This window comes from Mus musculus, chromosome 4 (genome assembly GCF_000001635.26).
Source record: "Mus musculus strain C57BL/6J chromosome 4, GRCm38.p6 C57BL/6J".
Taxonomy (NCBI): Eukaryota; Metazoa; Chordata; class Mammalia; order Rodentia; family Muridae; genus Mus; species Mus musculus.
Window position 1 is genome coordinate 40,505,226 of NC_000070.6, and position 19,951 is coordinate 40,525,176.

At 45.4% G+C, this 19,951-nt stretch overlaps 1 long non-coding RNA gene across 1 annotated transcript in view; it reads right to left on the minus strand.

The window, feature by feature from the left end:
- The window catches only part of 4933428C19Rik (RIKEN cDNA 4933428C19 gene), a 42,709-nt gene that overhangs the window by 22,386 nt on the left and 372 nt on the right, over positions 1-19,951 (minus strand). Inside the window, exons 2-3 of the long non-coding RNA NR_040644.1 lie at positions 18,298-18,400; positions 16,521-16,687 (exon numbers count right to left, since the gene is read on the minus strand). This is a non-coding gene — a long non-coding RNA (RIKEN cDNA 4933428C19 gene). The remainder of the gene's footprint in view (positions 1-16,520; positions 16,688-18,297; positions 18,401-19,951) is intronic.

Genomic DNA, 19,951 nt, shown 5'->3' on the forward strand with positions numbered 1-19,951 from the left:
ACCAGAAGCAGGCAACACAGGGAAATGAGAGAAGATATCAAGGAAAACAAATGGGTAATGAGGACTAGGAGCCTCAGACTGTGTCCAAACCCAGATCCTTAGATGGCCCCAGCATCACCAGGAGAGGTTATGCGAGCATCCCCAGCATCTCCAGGAGAGGTTATGCGAGCATCCCCAGCATCTCCAGGAGAGGTTATGCGAGCATCCCCAGCATCACCAGGATGCAGATGTGAACAGTGGGTGAGTGCAGAGGAAGAATGGGGAACAGAATCCAGAGATCTCAGTAAAGACACCACAGTAGACACAGATCATGGATTCCAAACTGCAAGTTAGCAAGTCAACGCAGGGGAGGGCATGTAGACTAGAGTGGCTGAGATCTAGAGGGTTTTTTTTTTTTTTTTTTTGGTTTGGTTTGGTTTGGTTTGGTTTTTGAGACAGGGTTTCTCTGTGTAGCCTTGGCTGTCCTGGAACTCACTCTGTAGACCAGGCTGCCTCGAACTCAGAAATCCGCCTGCCTCTGCCTCCCGAGTGCTGGGATTAAAGGCATGCACCACCACACCCGGCAGAGATCTAGTGGTTTGATGAGATAAGGACCTGATTCGGCAAAAGAAATATAAAATGAGTGGGAGGCATGACATGAAGATATGGACACTGGGTGGGGAGCCTTTCAAAGCAGCAGCTCCTGTAATGAAGTCTGGGCTGTAAGCACAGGAGCTCTGAAACAGTGACAGCGCCTAGCTTAGCCACCATCTCCAAGGAGCCATGCAAATGGATGGAACTAGAAAACATCATCCTGAGTGAGGCAACCCGATCACAAAGGAACACACTGTATGCACTCACTGATAAGTGGATATTAGCCCAGAAGCTCCGAATACCCAAGATATAATTCACAGACCACATGAAGCTCAAGGAGAAGGAAGACCGAAGTGTGGATGTTTTGGTCCTTCTTAGAAGGGGGAACAAAATACTCACAGGAGGAAATACGGAGACAAAGTATGGAGCCAAGACTGAAGGGAAGGCCACCCAGAGACTGTCCCACCTGGGGATCCATCCCTATACAGTCACCAAACCCAGACAGTATTGTGGATGCCAATAAGTGGTTGCTGACAGGAGCCTGAGATAGCTGTCTCTGAAGAGGCTCTGCCAGAGCCTGACATATACAGAGGTGGATGCTCTCAGTCATCCACTGGACTGAGCACAGGGACCCCAATGGAGGAGTTGGAGAAGGGACTAAAGGAGCTGAGGAGGTCTGAAGCCTTGTAAGAAGAACAACAATAACAGACCCTCCAGAGCTCCCAGGAACTAAACCACCAACCAAAGAGTACATATGAAAAGTCACATATGTAGCAGAAGATGGCCTTATCTGGCATCAATGGGAGAAGAGGTCCTTGGTCCTGAGAAAGCTTAATGCCCCAGTGTAGGGGAATGCCAGGATGGGGAGACGAGAGTGGGTGGGTGGGTAGGTGGGGGAACACCCTCATAGAAGCAGGGGGAGGGGGCATGGGATAGGGGGGTTGTGGAGGGGAAATGGAGAAAGGAGATAACATTTGAAATGTAAATAAAGAAAATATCCAATAAAAGAAAGGGAAAAAATGAGCCATGCAAATGAGCTGAAGGCATCAGAATGTGCTACCACTCAGCCACCTTCGCATAAAAACTGCTTTGAGCTGGAAGCAACCAACACCAACAAAAGCTCCCTATGCTGCCCTTGTTTGCCAAAAAGTAGAGCCTGATTTCACTTTGTGAGGTGTTGCTCCCTCTGCCTCTCTCGTGCCAGGGAAGGCAGAATGAAAAGCCACTCTAGGCTGTTTGTCCAGAGGCGGCACTGCAAGGCACAGCGTCACTAACATGGCTGAAACAGTCCTTCTCCTCCAGTACCTTCCCCCATGTATTCAGCTTCCCACCAGCCACTGCCCTTGGACGCCAGGAAACCTTTTCCTCTGCCTTGTCATATACCCATAAAATTGTTCCCCCCTCGTTAAAATGACTAGTAAGTCTCAAAGACCAAGTAGCTGCCTGGGGTTTCATTCCATTTCTGTGAGGCCCATATGCATCTCAAAACACCCTGTTCTCATTAATCTGTCTTTTGCCAGTTCAATTAGCAGGGTCCTCAGCCACTGCAACTGAGAAGGTGGAAGAGAAAGCTTTTGTTCTTCTTTGGCAGACCATTACTTAGATCCTGGATTCTTAAAGTTCCCCTAAAATCACCAAATGTTAGCTGTAGTGTTAAGGGATACTGGGAAGAGGGTCTCTAGTCATTTGCTTGATGGTGTTCTGGCACCTTCTCTGAATACAATTATTGACCCCCATTACCCCAGCAAGTAAGGAGGTTCTATTGAAGAACAATTTCTGTCATTATATCATCAAATCACTGCCTCAATTTAAAATGTCACTCCTGCTGACACACTCAATTCTTACAAACAACCTGGTTATTCCTTGAAGCTGGACCCAAAGCCTTTCAAGACTGGTTGGCCTTTCGCTAAATTATCACCGATAGCTTTTCTTTTTGGGGGGTGGGGGCGGGGGGGGAGGGTGTGTGTGGTTTTTATTTGTTTTGATTTTGTTCGGCTGGAGACAGTGAGAGACAGCTGAAAACTTGGGGGACTGTTTAAAAAACGTGAGGATGAGACATAGGAACTGCAGTATCCGTTGCCTGGCTGTGTCCTGTGTTGCTTGGTGGCCGTTCTACTCATTCCTCCTGCTTGCTCTGAGGGTTAAATCAGATTGGATATATAAAGTAGTAAGCACAGGGTTCAGCACATAGTTGAGCACTCTCCAAACTGATTGCCCAGCAACATGTGGGAAGCAGGGGTGGGGAGCCCTGATCAGCAGCCAATACCAATTTTAAGTTGTCAATGTGGTGCTTCTGAGTGCCTAACTGGCTCTTGGAAGTTGTGTGAGCTAAGTGTTGAATGGCAGGTCCATAGTTCCTCCCAAGAGTCCTTGGAGATTCATCCAATATATTTGGTTAGTATGCGTGTGACCTGTGTGAATCTACTCTACTGTGAGCCATGTGTCTACAATGCAAGGAGGATGCTAAAAACTAAACAAGGCCCGATCTTTCTTTCCTAAGTCCTGTGTCCAACCATTACAAGGTGAAGTGGCACCCATGGGGAAGGATGACATGACCAGGGAGTTCCCAGAGGGACACCTCACTTATCCTGGGGTTCAGGGATAAGCAGCTCATGAGTAAAGTGAGATCTGGATGGAACAAACATGAAGCAGCCAAAGCCTGACATGCCAGTGGGCAGAGACTAAGAAGTTAGTGCTGGCACACAGGCCAGGTGGGCCCACGCCGAAGATGCCAGTCTCATTTGACCAGTGCTTACCTGTGAGCATCAGTAAGGAGCCAAGTGGGCTTTTAAACAAAAAACAGAGATTGTTCAAGAGTGAAAACTGTTTAAAAAAGACAGAATGGACCAGCAAAGTCAGGGACTATGATCAGCACCTGGAGGAGGGTGGGAAAGTTGTCAGAAGTCCCTGATGCTGACCCCACTACAGTTAGTGTTGGACGACACTGGGTACCTAAGTACGATATGGGGAGTTTAGATGTAGATGCTGTTCTTGGTATGAGATACTGGTAGAACGCACAGGAAGTGGATGGGAACGTGGAGTTACACTTAGAAAAACTCAAGCTCTTCAAAGGCTGACTGGCAGGAGTTGGGAGGGGAGAGGAGGCTGAGGGGGTGGGAAATATGTAATATGGGGCAAACTGGAACCCACGTTTCCAGCTGCCTTGCCAAGGGAAAACTAAGCCGACCAGCCTCAGGGCACCTCAGAGCTCACTGTCCCAGGAAATAGGACTGGAATTTCTCTAAGTCGCACAACTGGGGACAGACCTGCTGTGCGTTAACATAATCAGGCTCCAGGGAAAGTCAGTGTTCCACTATTTTGGAAAATACAGTAAATTCTAGGTTTTTAAAAAAGTTATCTCATGAAACCAAGTTTATGATTTTTTTTAAATTAAAATATGTCTTAAGATGCTTAAATGTTCGAAAGGGGGAAGGGTAGCCTATCAATGCAGTTCAGCTATTGGACCCTCCCCCAAAACACTGCCTAAATAGTGTTATAAATTTCAGAAAATCTCCTCCTGAGCATGTAGGCTTCCGAATCCTCTTGAACATTGCCTGATAACCATCAGATGATCCACACGGCTGTCTTTGCATCAGAAGGATGCCTGTGCTCCTCCGGCTTGGTTTGCCTCCCACAGTCTCTCCCTTGACCCTCAAGGCTCATAGGCAGCCTCTTGTGCCTTTAGTTAGGTGGTGGAAAAATGGATTGTCGTCTGTTCCAGCATATTTATAACTGAGCGTCGACGATGTGCCTGGCAGAGAGCTACGTCCCTGGGCACGGGCACTGTGACTCTGCCCTGCTCAGGAAGCACACAGACTGGCAGGGCCTTCATCTCAGCAGGGTGTCGCAGCTGGCACTCTATGACAGCACAGATTTAACTTTGCACTTAGGAAATATTCCAGCTGTCTGCTCATCCCGCACGCCTACTCGTAACAAAAGCACATTAGAATGGATGCTCAATTCACTATAGAAATTCTGACATGAGTTTGCCAGAGTTGGACATTGCTCTGCCGCACACGCTTCAGCAGTCAGGCCCGGGCTGCTGCGTGAAGAGGGCGGATGTTCAGGATGATACAAGAGAAACTTACAAAGAGATCCTGGGCAGCCTGGGGCACCCGCCGCCCCAGCTTCCTATGTAATCCTTCTTTTTTTCTTTGCAAACTAGATTCAAACCATCATCTGACCTGCTATTTGCAGGGCTCAAGATAGATTTAAACCACAGTCAGTTATGACCAAGGGGACGCAGGAGATTAATTTGTTTTGTTGATGCTTCAGCCCTTCAAACACCTGCCTGCCGGCGTCCCTGGAGGGCGCTACTCGAAGGAGAAGGTGCTGCTGCTGCGTCAGAAAGTGTGTCTTCGCTATCGATCCCCCATTCTTTCCACTGACAGGGGAAATGAATTGGATAAAGTTTTAATGGAGACTGAAAAATCCTCCCCTGAAGGGAGGACTTTTATTTTTTGCAACAGAATTAATTTTTATTGACTAAACCACAAAAGAAACATCAAGGCCTCAAAGCATTTCCTACATAAGATTAGGTTAAGATATTTCGGTATTGAGACTTGGGAGGGGGGAGGGATGATCGAAATTCCTGCCTAAGACAGTTGCAGATTTTCCTTTTGGTTTTTCAAATGCGATGCCAAATCTGGGCCTTCTGGATGCTCCTTGAGGACCTGGTGACACTCTTCCCTCCCTTACAAACAGATGCTAGCATGCAGTCATGGCCTGTATATGAACCTTAACTCTGTTCCTTGCTACCAGGTTATCCTTAAAAGCCTCCTTGCTAATGGAGAAACCTGGTTACTCAACCTCTCTCAACTCCACTTTCTTTCTCTATCCAACAAGGTTGTTAACACACTGCTGCGAGCTGAGCTGAAGGGGTGGGGGGAGTGGAACGAGACTGGATGGGGGGGGCAGGGCTGAGGGACTGGACAGGGAGGGAGAGGCTAAGACACAAAGGCAGCTCCTCTGGGCAGACAGATAAGCAAGAGAGGAATGTGTGTGTGCGTGTGCGTGTGCGTGTGCGTGTGTGTGTGTGTGTGTGTGCGTGTGTGTGCGTGTGTGCGCAGAGAACTGCACCAGTTCCTGTGAAGCTGGAGTTACAGGAAATCATCATCTTCCATGCAAGGGCTAGGAATCACACTTGAGTCATCCAGGAGAGTGCTCGTAACCATTGAGCCTTCTCTCCAGACTGGAAGGGCAATTTTTTTTAATTGACTAAGATATTTATTCACATTACATCCTGATCAGCAGCTTCCCTCTCACCTCATCTTCCCACATCCACACCTCCTCCCCATCTTCCCCAAAAGGGAGGCGTCCCATGGACATCAACCAGACCCAGGCATATCAGGCCACTGCAAGACTAGGTGTGTCTTAAGCAGGCAATGTAGTCAGAGAGAGCTCCTGCTTCCACTTTAGGAGTTCCGCATGAAGACCTAGCTGCCCAACTGTGTAGAGGGCCTAGTCCGTCCCATTCATACAGGGGTTGGCAGTTCAGCCTCCAAGAGCCCCCATTGGCCCAGGTTAGCTGACTCTGTAGGTTTTCTTGTGGTGTCCTTGACGCCCCTGGCACCCTCAATCCTTTCTACTCCCTCTTCCACAGGATTCCCCCAATCCCACTCTATCTTTGGCTGTAGGTTTCGGCATCAGCTTCCAACAGTTGCTGGGTAACTCCACTCTGATGACATTTACGCTAGAGTCCTGTCTACAAGTGTGGCAGAATATCATCAATAATGTCAAGAGTGGGCTCCATCTCATGATACAAGTCTCAAGCTGGGCCAGTCATTGGTTGGCCCTTTCCTCAAATACTGTTCCATTCCCCACCCCTGAATATGCTGTAGGCAGGAAAAATTGTGGGTCTAAGGATTTGTGGCTAGGTTGGTTTCCTTATCCCTCCACTGGAAGACTAGCCTGGTTACAGGAGATGGCTGGCTCAGGCTTCATATCCCCCATTGCTAGGAGTCTTAGGTAGGGTCACCCTCATAGATTTCTGGGAGTCCTCAATTTTTAGCTCATCCCAGATATGACCCTCGCCTCTATTCTAGTTGCCTCTCCCAGTATTTTCTTCCTCTCTCCTCCCCCACCTCATCTGGCCTTTTCCCATCCTCACCCCCACCCCTCTCTCCTCCTTCCATCTGCCCCTCATATCTAATATATCTCCTTCTCAGTGAGATTCAAGTGTGCCCCCTTGGACTCTCCCTGTTACTTAGCAACTTTGTGTCTGTGGTTTATAGCATGGTCATCCTGTAGTTTATGACTAATATCCACTTATAAGTGAGTACATACCATGCCTGTCTTTCTAGGTTACCTCACTCAGGATAATATTTCCTAGTTCTACCTATTTGCCTGCAAATTTCATGATGTCCTTTTTTAAAATACTGGACTAATACTCCATTATGTAAATTATCTTTATCCATTCTTCTGTTGAAGGACATCTAGGCTATTTCCAGTTTCTGGCTATTACAAATAAAGTTGCTATGAACATAGTTGAGCAGTGTCCTTGTGGTACGGTTGATCTTCTTTTGGATATATGCCCAGGGGTTGTATAGCTGGGTTTTAAGGTAGATCTATTCCCAATTTTCTGAGAAACCCTCACATTGATTTCCAAAGTTGTACAAGTTTGTGCTTCAATGATTGAGTATTCCAAAGGGGGAATTTTTAATGATATTATCTATCAAAATCTGACCTTTGATCAGGCATGGCAATGCACTCCTTTAATCCTATCACTTGGGAGACAGAAGAAGGCAGATTTCCATGCGTTTGAGGCCAGATTGGTCTACATAGTGAGTTCCAGAATGGCTAGGTCTATATAACAGAGAGACCTTGTCTCAAAAACAAACAAAAATCTGACCTATGAATATATAACTTAACTGATTTTTGAGATAATCCTTTACTCTAAAAGTAAGTCTAAGGAACCATGATGAGAGCCAGTATAGGGAACAAAAGACACTGGAAATACAGGGGCAAAAATACAGGCATGAGGAGGGGAGTGATCAATGCCTATTCCTTTTGGCACAACTAGAAGAAACTTTCAGTTTTATTTAGATAAAAGTTACAAATAATAAGATTTACTCATTTTGACTGTACAGCTTAACAAATTTGGGTAATGTGTCTAGTCATGTCATCTTGTAACCACTCAGTGAAAGCATTCACTAGTTTGAGCATAATAAATATCCAATTATCTTCCTTTGTAAACAATACACCCCTCCACCCAGATCCCAGGCAACCAAACATTTGCTCTCTGATATCTGTTGACCTTTTCTAGAATGCCATACAAATGACACTATGTAATATGCAGTGCTTAGAATTTTTCCTTAATATAGTTTTTAAAAATCCATCCATATAGGGTACATTAGGATAGCCTACTCTTTTTTATTGCTAAGTAATATTCCCTATTACGGATAGATCACCCTTTGGTTAGTTATTCAGAAGCTGATGGGCAATGGCTGGGTTGGGTCCGGTCTGTTATGAGCAATGCTGTTTCTAACATTTCCACAAAATTCTTTTTGAATACATGCTCCATTTTGTTTTAAGATGTGTATTCCCACTTAAAAGTTCCAGTGTAGGAAGATCACTCCTCTGAATAGCTAGCCTAGAATAAATGAATATAATTACAGCTCGACTAGCTAAGGCTTATATAACTTCTTTCTGGATTCAATGCTTGGTGTCTTTTCAAGTATTACATATGTAAATTCAGAATTATTTGGCTTGCTCTAAGTAATGCATCTAGTTGGTTTCCCTATAAGAAGATGAATCAAATCTCTATGGTAACATCACATGATTCCCTGTGGCCTTAAGAGCACTTGATTCTCTTTCAAAGTAATCTTTCCCACACTGTTAGTCATTTGCATGGGTTCATTTGTTTGTGGTGCTGAGGATTAAACTAAGCCCAGTGCATGCTGAGTGAGTGTTCCGCCCCTCAACTACATGGAAGTCTACATGGAGAAATGACCAAGTAAGTCCATCACCCACTTTTCCCACTTTGGAAATAATGCTAGCTTCAGTCCACAGACAGGGAAATAGGATGCTCTGAGATCAGGTAACTCTGCTGACTGTCACACAGCTACAATGTAACAGAGCAGATCCAGAGTGCAGATCTAAACCACACGGTACTCACTCAGCTCAGCTCTGTTCACTTTTTGTCTTAAGAGTGTTCATTTTCAGGGGTGAGGAGATTGCTCAATGGGCAAAGTGCTAGCTATGCAAGTGTCAGTAGCTCATTTTTTTATTTTTATGAGTTATTGTATTTGGGTTTCCGCTGTTGAGTTGCATTGCTTAAATATTCTAGATGTTACTCTCTTGTCAAGTAAACAGTTTCTAAGTATCTCCTGTGGTTCCGTAGGTGCTCTCCTTGTGGGACTCCTGTGCTGCTCCCAGTATCTACGTTTGGTTTTGTTTCTGCTTTCATGTCTTTGTCTAAAATAATACTTAGCTGTTGTGAGGTCCTGACTGATGCACTCACCTCCTTGCCTTCTGGAAGTTTCACTGTCTGGGTCTTACATGTAAGTAGTTTATGTATTTTAAATCGAGTTTTGTAACTGGCAAGAAGAGATAGAAGCCTGATTTTGTTCTTCTGCATGTACTATGTCTACTTTTCCCTCGAGGCACTTTGAAGACTGTCCTCTCTCCAACATGCATTCTTAGCGCCTTGTCAAAACTCCATGGGTTTACGTCTTGCCTCTCTTCTCTGTTCCATTGGCCTGTGTGCCCGTTTACGTACCAATACTGTATAGTTCTGGTTACCTGTGGGACTGTGATAGGCAGCCTATTTTGGTTGAATGGGGCTTGGTCCGGTGACCCAATAGAGAAATCTACAAGGGATGGAAAGGCGAGCCACATTCCCAGAATTAGGTGCCTGTCCATAATTCTGTGACTATCAGTCATGCAGACAATGTTCCAAGCTTCTGGCATTCTGGCTAGACTCTACCCCCACAGCTACCTTACTATAGCCAGGTATGCTCCTCCCCACAATTACCTGATAGCCCAGCCCACTATAAGAGGGGCTGCTTAGCCCTTCCTTGCTCTCTTTAGCCCTCTCCTCCCTTCATCACTGGGGCCGAGTGCCACCCTGGGGCCCCTATTCTGTTCTCAGCTCCTCTGCTGTATTCAGCGTGGGATGCCGGAGGCTGAGAACCTGGTACCGGGGGATGCCCCTTGTCCACCACCTGCCGTGTGGAGTAAGTGGCTTAACACAGCCAGACGTCCACCCAGGGCCACGTAGAAAGCGTGCATAGTCCTCCCGCGTCCGCCCACCCAGACACTGGAACTCTGGCGGGACTCGGGTTCTCTCCCACTCCCCTCTTTTCCCCACACCCACGGCCCCGCAAATGGTAGTAAAGGATGGCTGTGCCATCCACACAAGACAGAACCAGCTAAAGAAGACACTCCGCACACAGAGACCTACGTTAAAACTCCAAATTGCCCAAGACCATGAGTGACCTAGTTCAAAAACTAGGCCTTTTAATCTCAATCTCTCTCTCTCTCTCTCTCTCTCTCTCTCTCTCTCTCTCTCTCTCTCTCTCTCTCCACAGTGTTCCTGGTAAGCTTCTTCCCCAACACCCACGGCTCCATAGTTACTCTAGCTTTTCATTGCATTTCAAAGATAAGTGGCATGTTATCACATCATAGAGGAGTGACTATGGATAATGGTAATGTACTACATATTTCAAAAGGCCAGAGGAGGGTTTGGGAAGATAGTCAGTAGAGTTCAGATCCTCAACACCAATGGAAAAGCCTAGTATAGCACTATGTGCCTGATGCCCATAAGGGAACTGGGGAGAGTGGGAACGGGGTGATGGATCCCTGGAGCTAAGTGGCCAAACAGAATAGCTGAATCCGTGAGCTTCAGGTTCAGCAAGAGGCCCTGTCTCCAATAAACACGATGATGATGGGTGAGCAATTAAGGAAGACACCCAACACTGATCTCCGGCAGGAGCTGTCTATGAAGAGACCAAGGAAAAGGAGGCTGAGCGGTGAGGAAGTAACCTTCCTCAGAGAGAGGCCTGACCTCTGCTCCAGGCTCCTGGGCTTCTGGAATGTCTTGTCTAATTCGGAGCCTTTGGCTATTGACAACCTAACAAGAAGTGATAGGAACCTTGGAGTCACATGATATCAATTATGGTCTCCAAGGACACTGATGACTGAAAGTATCAGCTTGCCTTCCAGGAGTAGCTAGAGATTATGAGCTTGACTGATCATCAAAGGTTGATTCTTTCTACTCGTGGTGATAGGGAGGTTATCTGGCCAAGACTCTGAAAGAAGAGGGAGACTGGGACTTGCACATGGGGACCACACCCACACTCCGTCCTAAGCATCTCTCCCCTTGCCTGACTTTAATTGGTGTCTTTTTTCTGTAACAAAGCTTTTTTAATGGGATAATACTTTCTTGAGGTCTGCGAACAATTCTAGTGAATGGTTTGACCTAGGGGGAGTTGGAAGAACCCAGCTGCCTTGAAGCAAAAATGACTGTAGAGCTCACCAAACATGCATCTGACCCTGAAGTAAGGGCCTCCCTGAGAGCTGTTCCCTCACATGGTATATTTGGCTAGAGGCCCTATAAAGACTCAGTTCTAGAGGACATGAACAACAGCTTGAAGTGAAGTAGCACCAGGCTGTAGATTAGCATTTCTCAACCTATGGGTCACAAGCCCTTGGGGAAAGGGCAGGAGGTGAACCACCTAAGACCATCAGAAAATACTACAATTCATAACAGTAGCAAAATTACTGTTATGAATCAGCAAAACAAAATAATCTTATAGTTGGGGGATCACTGCATCATGAGGAACTGTATCAAAGGGTTGCATCATTGGAAAGGTTGAGCATTGCTGCTATAGATAGCTAAGTTCCTGATCAACAGAACAAGACGAGCAGACTATGCCTTCATCTCCTAACAGAGCAAGACACAGGAGGCTAGGAGACTGGGTACGGGGCTGCATTTTGTCCAGGTTTAGGAAGAGGGAGGTTTTATCTAAAAAAGAAAGAAAAAGGTATGAACGTCATTAAAAGTGAACATTTGCCAAGCATTGTGAGTAATCCCTATGCTTCAATCCAAGGACAGTGTTAAGTGATGACCAACATTACCATCCCCATTTTACAGATAAAAATAACTGAAGCACAGAGAGATTGATTAATTTGCCCAAAATCACCCAGCAGGAAAGTGGCAGGGCTGAAATTTGAACCCAGCTGGAACCTGATGGCAGAGACTAACTCATAACCATGCTACCACATGAGCTCAATCACATGTGACAGGGAGAGCAACAGGATTCGCTGGCCATCTGGATTTAAGTGAGAAAAAGCCAGAAGGAGTTGGGGACAACTGGAAGGTTTTGGGTGTCAGTAAACTGAAAGGTACAGATGTCACACAAGCCCAGTTCTGTAGACCCAAGAGTTCAGGGTCACAGGCTCAAATCTATCATAATGTTCCTATTCCTCAGTCTACACTTCAGCCACATAAATCTCTCAACTTCCTGAGAGCCCCCAAGAAAAAACAGAATTGGCAGTCAGTTGTTGCTGCTGTAGTCAGAGTTTCTTCAGTGGATAGCCACTGGTGAGCTGCCCATGCTTCTGTAAGCAAGCCGGGTGGAAGTGAGTTCACACCCACAAAGGCAAGAGCTGTAGAAGGTGGACTAGGTGAGGAGAAGAAACAAGGCAGCGGGAAGGAGAAGGAAATGGTGAATGTAATCCAAATACATTCTGTATGTGTGTGAAAATGCTATAATATGACGACAATGTTACATTGAATATGTGTAATTAATATATAAAAATTTAAAACTTCATTACACACACACACACACACATGACACAGTAGCAGAAGCCTGAGCTGGTGAGTGTGACACTTTGGAGCCTGGCTCTGCATTTTCTCGCTGAGTGACATGGGCAAGTAACGGAGCCTTGGCAGTCTTGCCTTGGAAAGAGGGGTTATGATATTATCTAGGTCATTGGAATGTTGAAAGAGCATTTACTTAAACAACGATCTGTGTCAAACCCTCAGCACAATGCCTGGTGTGTAACTAAGCAAAGGCTTTAGGGCTCCCTCTCTGGCTCTAGGACCTGCGGGTCACACCCCTGATGGGGGTCTAGCATCTCTTTCACTGGGGTCACCCTAAGACAATCAGAAAACACATATTTTTACATTATGATTCATAACAGTAGCAAAAGCACAGTTATGGAGTAGCAACAAAATAATTTTACAGTCGGGGTCACCACAACATGAGGAACTATATCAAAGGGTCACAGCACAAGGAAGGTTGAGAACCATGGCTCTAGAATTAAGCTCTGCTTGTTCTGAAGCCCCTTCTCCATGTCACTGCATACTCAGAGTTTATGTTAATTTCTAATTCTTATTAAGAATACGAGAGAGACCAGTGTCTTAACTACCCTTGCTACAGGCATGTCCGTGTGCATGTGTCACTGGGTGAGACCACTGTTATCTAGAGGTGATGCAGAAAGTAAATTGGACAGTTCACACTAGCATACAGCCAGACTGTGTTGCAACAATCAAATTGACCCCGTGAAGGGTGGGGACCCAGCATCACCTCAGACATGGATCAGAACACAAGCTAATCCCCACCATCATAAAGCAAGGCACAGCAGAGCCTTGGTGACAATCTAGTCTTGAGTGCTTAAGTATTTAATCTACATTTTACCATCTCCAAGCAAAACCTACTTCAAATTTAGCCAAAGGATTATTGCAGCTCCCCCTTTCCAAATCCCCTAGCGGTGGCCATCAGAGACAGCTTCATGGCCCTCACCCACAGCTCTGCACACTCAGCCTTCCCTTAAAGAAGATAGAAAACTCCTTTAAATCTAAGGATTACTGAAGATCAGAAGCCCTGCTCAGTATGTGTTTAGTGTGGTCCTTATTCATTAACCGTGAGTTCTGTTCACAGTTATCTTATGCTGGGAGAACATTTGGATCTAAACATCTGTTCGATGGCTCTGAATTAGAGGCACAGGGAAGGAAGCCCAAAGAGAGATGAAGGCTGCCAGGGAAACAGTTTAACTGCACCCACATATGTGACAAAGACCTGAATTTCCTGATGCAGTATTTTCCAGGGGAGCACAAAGTGTATGTGAGCATACAGGTTCAGCATTGGGTTCTCCATGCAGCATATTTTGCTAATAAATAGAAAGAAAGAAATCCTATGAGTTACGGAGATGTATGCGATAACCTGTATTAACAGCCGGTTTGGCCATGGAGGTGAAGCGGGAGAGGCATCTCTCCTTAGGTGCACTTGCTGGCCTCAATGTCTCTGTTTATTACTGCGGGAGGCTCAGTCTGTCGTGCTCAGCCTCGCAAGCTCCAGCGCTTAGGCTGCCACAGTGCCTGCCACATATGGAGCTTTCTATGTATGCATATGCATTGGAAAGCGAAACTGTATTTTCTAAATCTATCTTCAGTTGTTCCGAAGGCCAACAAAGCATCTCAACATTCCCGTCTCGATTTACACAACTTAAAAAGTGAGGAGGTGGTGGGGAGATGGCTCAGTTGGAAAAAGCTTGCTTGCCACAAGCAAGCTTGAGGACCTGAGTGTGACCAGGCACAGCAGAGCGCCGGTAGTGCCAGCATTTAAGAAGGCAGTGACAGAGGGTCACTTTTCTAGCTGAACTGGAAAGCTCTGGGTTCAGTGGGAGAACAATCCATTTCAAGCAATAAGGTGGACACAACAACACAGCTTGCCTATCAAGACCAGACCAGTGACAACACAAGCAGACATGGTAACATGAAAGGAAAAAGCGGCCAGAAGATTGAGAAGGGGTGTGTCGGTAAGGGGGAGGCGAGAGGCTAGAAAGGACAGCACAGGAAGGCTGGGGGGAGGCAAAGGAAGAAGAAAATGATGTAATCACATATTAACTGAAAAGTTTAAAAATAATAAGATGGAAGAGGCAGGCAGATATCTATTTAGCCAGGTTTAAATAGATAGTGCTAGGCCAGCTGAGGCTACATAATGAGACAGTGTCTCAAAAATAACAATAACAATATGAAAAGAGCCTAAGGAAGATACCCAGTGTCAACTTGTGGCCAACGCACACATAGAAACACATTAACACACACACACACACACACACACACACACACACACAGCTAAGTTGTAGAACTTATGATCAGTATTGAGATGATCATCTTATGTAACTGTTATTCCATATTTGATACTTTCCTTTGCAAGAGTCGGCACTTCCTTTCCTCACTGGCTGTGTGGAAAGGGAAAATAGCATGGATGAACACGGGCATTCCAATTGCACCACTAGCTCACAGTATTTCTATGAATTAGTGAGAATGTTAAAGGTCAAGAGCTAAGTACCTAAGTGCCTGACCGTGAAAATAGAATAGGAGCTTGTTTAGCTTACTCATAGCATGCCTGTAAACCCAGCTAGGAGTAGAGCTGGAGCAAGGGTACCATAGAGACCCCCTTGGGAAGTCCAGAAAAAAAGGAAGGGGTAAACAAGGACAGGAATGAAGAGACAGTCTGCAGTGATTTGCATGAGAATGTCCCCCACAGGCTCAGATGTTTGAATACTTGGTCCCCAGTTGGTGGCACTGTTTGGATAGGTTTAGGGGGTGTGGCCTTGCTGGAGGAGGTGTGTCCATAGGAACAGGCTTCGATGGTTCAAAGCCAATTCCCAGGACTCTTTCTCTCTGCTTTTTGTTCCATGGTCAAGATGTGAGCCTTCAGCTTCCTCTTGTCTCTGCTGCTATGCTGTTTCTCCACCATCAGAGACTTGGGCCCTCTGGAACTGTAAGACCAAATATACCCTTTCTTCTATAAATTGCCTTGGTCATTGTTGATAGGTTACTTCTCCACTGCCAGTGAAATGAGCCAATTCAAACCAAATTAGATTATGTTAAAGGCAGGTTTATTGGAAAGCTGTTCTCAGGTGGGCAAGCTCATTGGGAAAGAGGGAGGGGAAGGGGAGGGAAAGATGAGAGGGGGAGAATGAGAAAGAGGAAGAAGAAGGAGGAGGAAAAGGAGGAGGAGGAGGGAGATGAGGAGGAAGAGGAGGAAGAAGAGGAGGAAGAGGAGGAGGAAGAGGAAGAGGAGGAGGAGGAGGAGGTAGAGGAGGAGGAGGAGAGCTACCAAAATATCTAGATTATATAGGGAAGAGTCTAGGAGGAAGGGCAGCCCAGCCCCTGGACTGGAAAGTTCAAGGCTGGGGACAGGTATGCCAGGTAGGGACTGAGGGGTGCCGGGAGAACATGGAGGCCAGGTCTGCTTTGGTATGTAAAATATGCACCTCAGTCTTTTGCCTCCAAGTCTGAAACCAAACAATTACGTTTGTCTTAATTAGGGTTTCCATGCTGTGATGAAACACCACGACCAAAAGCAAGTTGGAGAGGAAAGGGTTTATTTGGCTTACATTTCCACATCATAATCCATCATGGAAGGAAGTCAGGACAAGAACTCAAACAGGGTGGGAACCTGTCATGAAAGGGGTGCTGCTTACTGATTTGCTCGTCATGGCTTGTTCAGCCTGCTTCCTTACAGAACCCAGGACTACCAGGCCACCATCCATGTGGTGATAGCACCACCCACAATTAGCTGGCCCCAACCCCATCGATCACTAATTTTAAAAAGTGCCCTATAGCCAGATCTTACATAGGCACTTTCTCAATCAAGGTTCCCACCTTTCAGATGACCCTAGCTTATGTCAAGTTGACATAAAACTAGCTATCCCAGTGTTTTATCTCATTGCTAGAAAAGTAAGTACTGGATAACATGCTGAACCAGTGGACAGTGTTTTATCTTGGTTTTTAGTGACTACTGCGTAGTGGTAAAGCTAAACCAGTAGATATTCTTTAGGCACCAAAGCTGAGAAAACCCATTAGTGTAACAGAGGGCTGCTAAATTTCTTTTTTAGAAATTTAAAAATTAAAACAATTAGAATTTTTATGTTAATGATTAGCTTCCATTAACTCCCAATCTTATTCTCTCTAGAACGAGGCATCTTACACATGTGAGGAATTGAGAACTCCCTGTGGTCACTCTTCTGTCGTCTCCTTTGCTAGACTTCATAAGGATCTGTAGTTTCAGCGAAGGTGGTATAGACCTGTTCAGAGTCCCCTCCCTGACATTCTGTGCTGGGGCCCTGGAGAGCTGATTTGAAGCTCACAATGTCACTGGGAAAGAAATGAGGTAGAAAAAAAGTTAAATCAGGCAAAATAATTAGCAAGACCTAATTAAGCGATGGAGCCTCCTTGTTCAGCACTTATATTTTTACACTGCCCAAAATCTTAATCCAGGGATGCCAGACAATGGCAGGCTAGTTAACTGTTTTTAGAAATTATTCTCAGTTGTTTAAGGTTTAGTTGTTTGTTTTGGTTGTTCTGGTCCGGGTTGTTTGGGTTTGGGGGAGGGGATGTCAGGGAAGGACAGACTCTGGTGTTGTTTTTGTTTGTGACTTAGCACTGTTTTAGATTCTGTTGATATAGTCGAAGCTAGAACTGCTTGTTTAAGGGAAACTCCAACTCCTAACATCTGGACTCTCACTGTCTCTGTCCATCAAATGAGTTTACATAACAGGAGATTTGCACAGTGGGAGGCAGCTGTGAAAAGCTCATTTTGCAAGGTGTACATGGAGCAGGTTAATTTGCTTACCTGGTTCCCTGAGTCTTGTGAGAAGAATGCTTTCCTTTCTTCAGATGAAGCACGCCTCTCCCACACCCACCGTGAGGAGGATCGCGCCTCTCCCACTGCCACCCGTGAGGAGAATGGCACCTCTCCCACTGCCACCGGTGAGGAGAATGGCGCCTCTCCCATACCCACCGTGAGGAGATCTTCACCTTGGCATGGCATGACTCTGACCCTGTGTTTGAACTCTGAGCCTCAGTTTCTCCATCTTTACATCAAAGAAGAACTCTCAATCCCCAGCTAGGGACCACCTACAGCAACTGCAAATCCCTGTTGTTGTAACCTTACAGTTTAAAACTTCAATGTATAGATTTTCCTCTGAACTCTGAAAACTTGCCCACAGGCAAGGCAACCTCGATTCTACCATGTGAGTTATTATGTCAATACAGATGGAGTCCTCGCCTCTTTTATTAGGGAAGGGTATACATGATCTTTTTGGTTCTGATTTTAAAACACATTTCCCTAAAATGAAGCACACATTTTTGAAAGAAAAAAAAATCCTGCTGGTTTTGCCAAACTAAATGCCTTTTAATGCTAAGGAGTTGATTTAAGTTTTTAAAACAAACATGAAAGAACAGGAGGTGTAAGAAACATTTGGTTTGCTTTTTTATCAAAGTTGCCAAGTCCATCAGGGGCCAGCGATCTCTAAATCCCTCCTCCTTACAAAACTTCAATGCAAATCTTTAAATCTCCTTCTGGTAAAATTTAGACACACACACACACACACACACACACACACACACACGACATTCCTAGACCTTGATGACCTATAACAAGCTAATTCATTCTCTTGTTCCTTCCTTCCCTTTGGCCAGTTTAAATTAGCCAGTCTTGAAATCTGATGAGATCAGACCTCAGACAGTGGAGAAAAGACACAGTCACTACCTAGGTTAGAATAAAAGTCAGTGACCTCCCTGCCCCAGTGTGCTGGCTAACCTAGTTTGGGTATTGGCACAATCTCTCTTCAAAAAGAAATTACCTCGCCAAACCGTTTTCACTTTGTGTTTCTTCATGGGACACTGAGTCTATGCCTTGTTTCTACCAGTATAGAGGGACTACATGATATATTTAACAGGCACCTGAGAGGTAAACTCGATACCTGCACATTCTCCCGCTCTTCACCCTCCATTGAAGAGTTTGTTCACAGACTGTAATTGCTCCATCTCTCTACCTTTTGATTTTAAATTCTAACTTCACTCAGCCTGGAAAAAGATGGACACATTTTTGTAATTAAGAGCCTAGCAAGGCTGCTCTTCTCTCAGATCTCCAGCAGGAGAGCAGCTAGTTATGCCCAAGGAAAAAAGATCACGGTGCCCCACCCCTCAGGATGTCACCACTGGCACTTCCTTCTCTTCTGGCCTCTATACACAGTCAATGAGATATTGTTTGTGGGCCATTAGGGATTTGTAGCAAGCATGCGTTTCCCTACCCTGTTCTCCTGGGGCTGCTGTTGAGATGAGGTCGGGAATGGAAAGACTAAGGGAGCTAATTGGAAGGTCACACGCTCTGCGGGCCCTACAGGTGCCAGCTTTCCTGACCCAGCACTTTAGTGGGTAAGATTGATGGGCCTTCTAACTTGAGATACTTATGGGAACCTGGACCTCTCCAGGTGAATTAAGCAGACCCAGTTCCTACCCTGCAGGGATTTGCAATTCAGCTGGTGTGAGCAGTAGTGGGGCAGAGCTCCTGGGCTCTACATTGGAGGGCGGGGGCTTAAGAGCCTCTTGTTCCCAAAAAGTGGCCATTAATTTCCTTCACAGGTGGTACATGGACAGTTTTGCATGTCCCCCTCTGCTCTTGCAGACTAAGAATCTATTTGAGTCTCTAGGCTCTTGGAGGGAGCAAGTCAACTAAGATCATCATTCTATCTACAGGGTAGAAACTATCAGAGTGATTCACTGGGCACAGTTAGTGTTCCTTTTGCTTGCAGGATGCTTGGGACTCCCCTGGGGGGATAAAAGGATGAATATTTAGTGGAGTCTAATAATAGTGGGAAAATCAGATTTTGTAATTTTTTTTAAAAGAAATTGGGTGATATTTTTATAGTTCTCTCAGGAATTTTTATCTCAATAGCTACTTTTGCTATACATAGTCATAATCTACCCTGGTAGTACGCTAAATACTTATAAATGCAGCATGGTCTGCTATATTGCTACTTTTTCTATGCATTGTTAGTTGAGAAATAAAGAAATGCAGTCAGATATCCAGCAATATTTCTGGAATACCTACCGTGTCCTAGGCACCAAGCTAGGCACTGGAGGACACAAGTAACATTTAGTTTCCCCATACAGAATCACAGAGTACTTCCAGATGAGCATGTGTGTGTAGAATCACTCCTGTGCTTGTGCTAGTCAAACAGAAAAGCTTAGATTGCTATGGTCCAAAAATGACAAAGGGACACAGGAAGTATTGACATGTTTCTGCCCTAGAGGCAACACCTCCACCTTAGATAGATTAGGGAAACTTTTCATCCCATCAGAACAGAAAAAGCACAGCTCTGCCATGTTCCAGAGCTACATGTCACTCTGCAGTGTTATTAGGGTGGGCATCTGGGGGTGCCCTCTCAGGATTCTTAGCCTCATCAATAAAAAATTTAAAAAATAGAATCAGAAAGAAGCTCAAGGGCAAATTTACTGGAGTTTCAAAGAAAACCCACTGAGCAGGCCAGCTTATATCAGCTACCTGGAGTTGGAAGAAAAGAGGATGAGAGAAAACCATGGCTTGTGAGTTAGGTGTGGAGAGAGGAGCAGCTA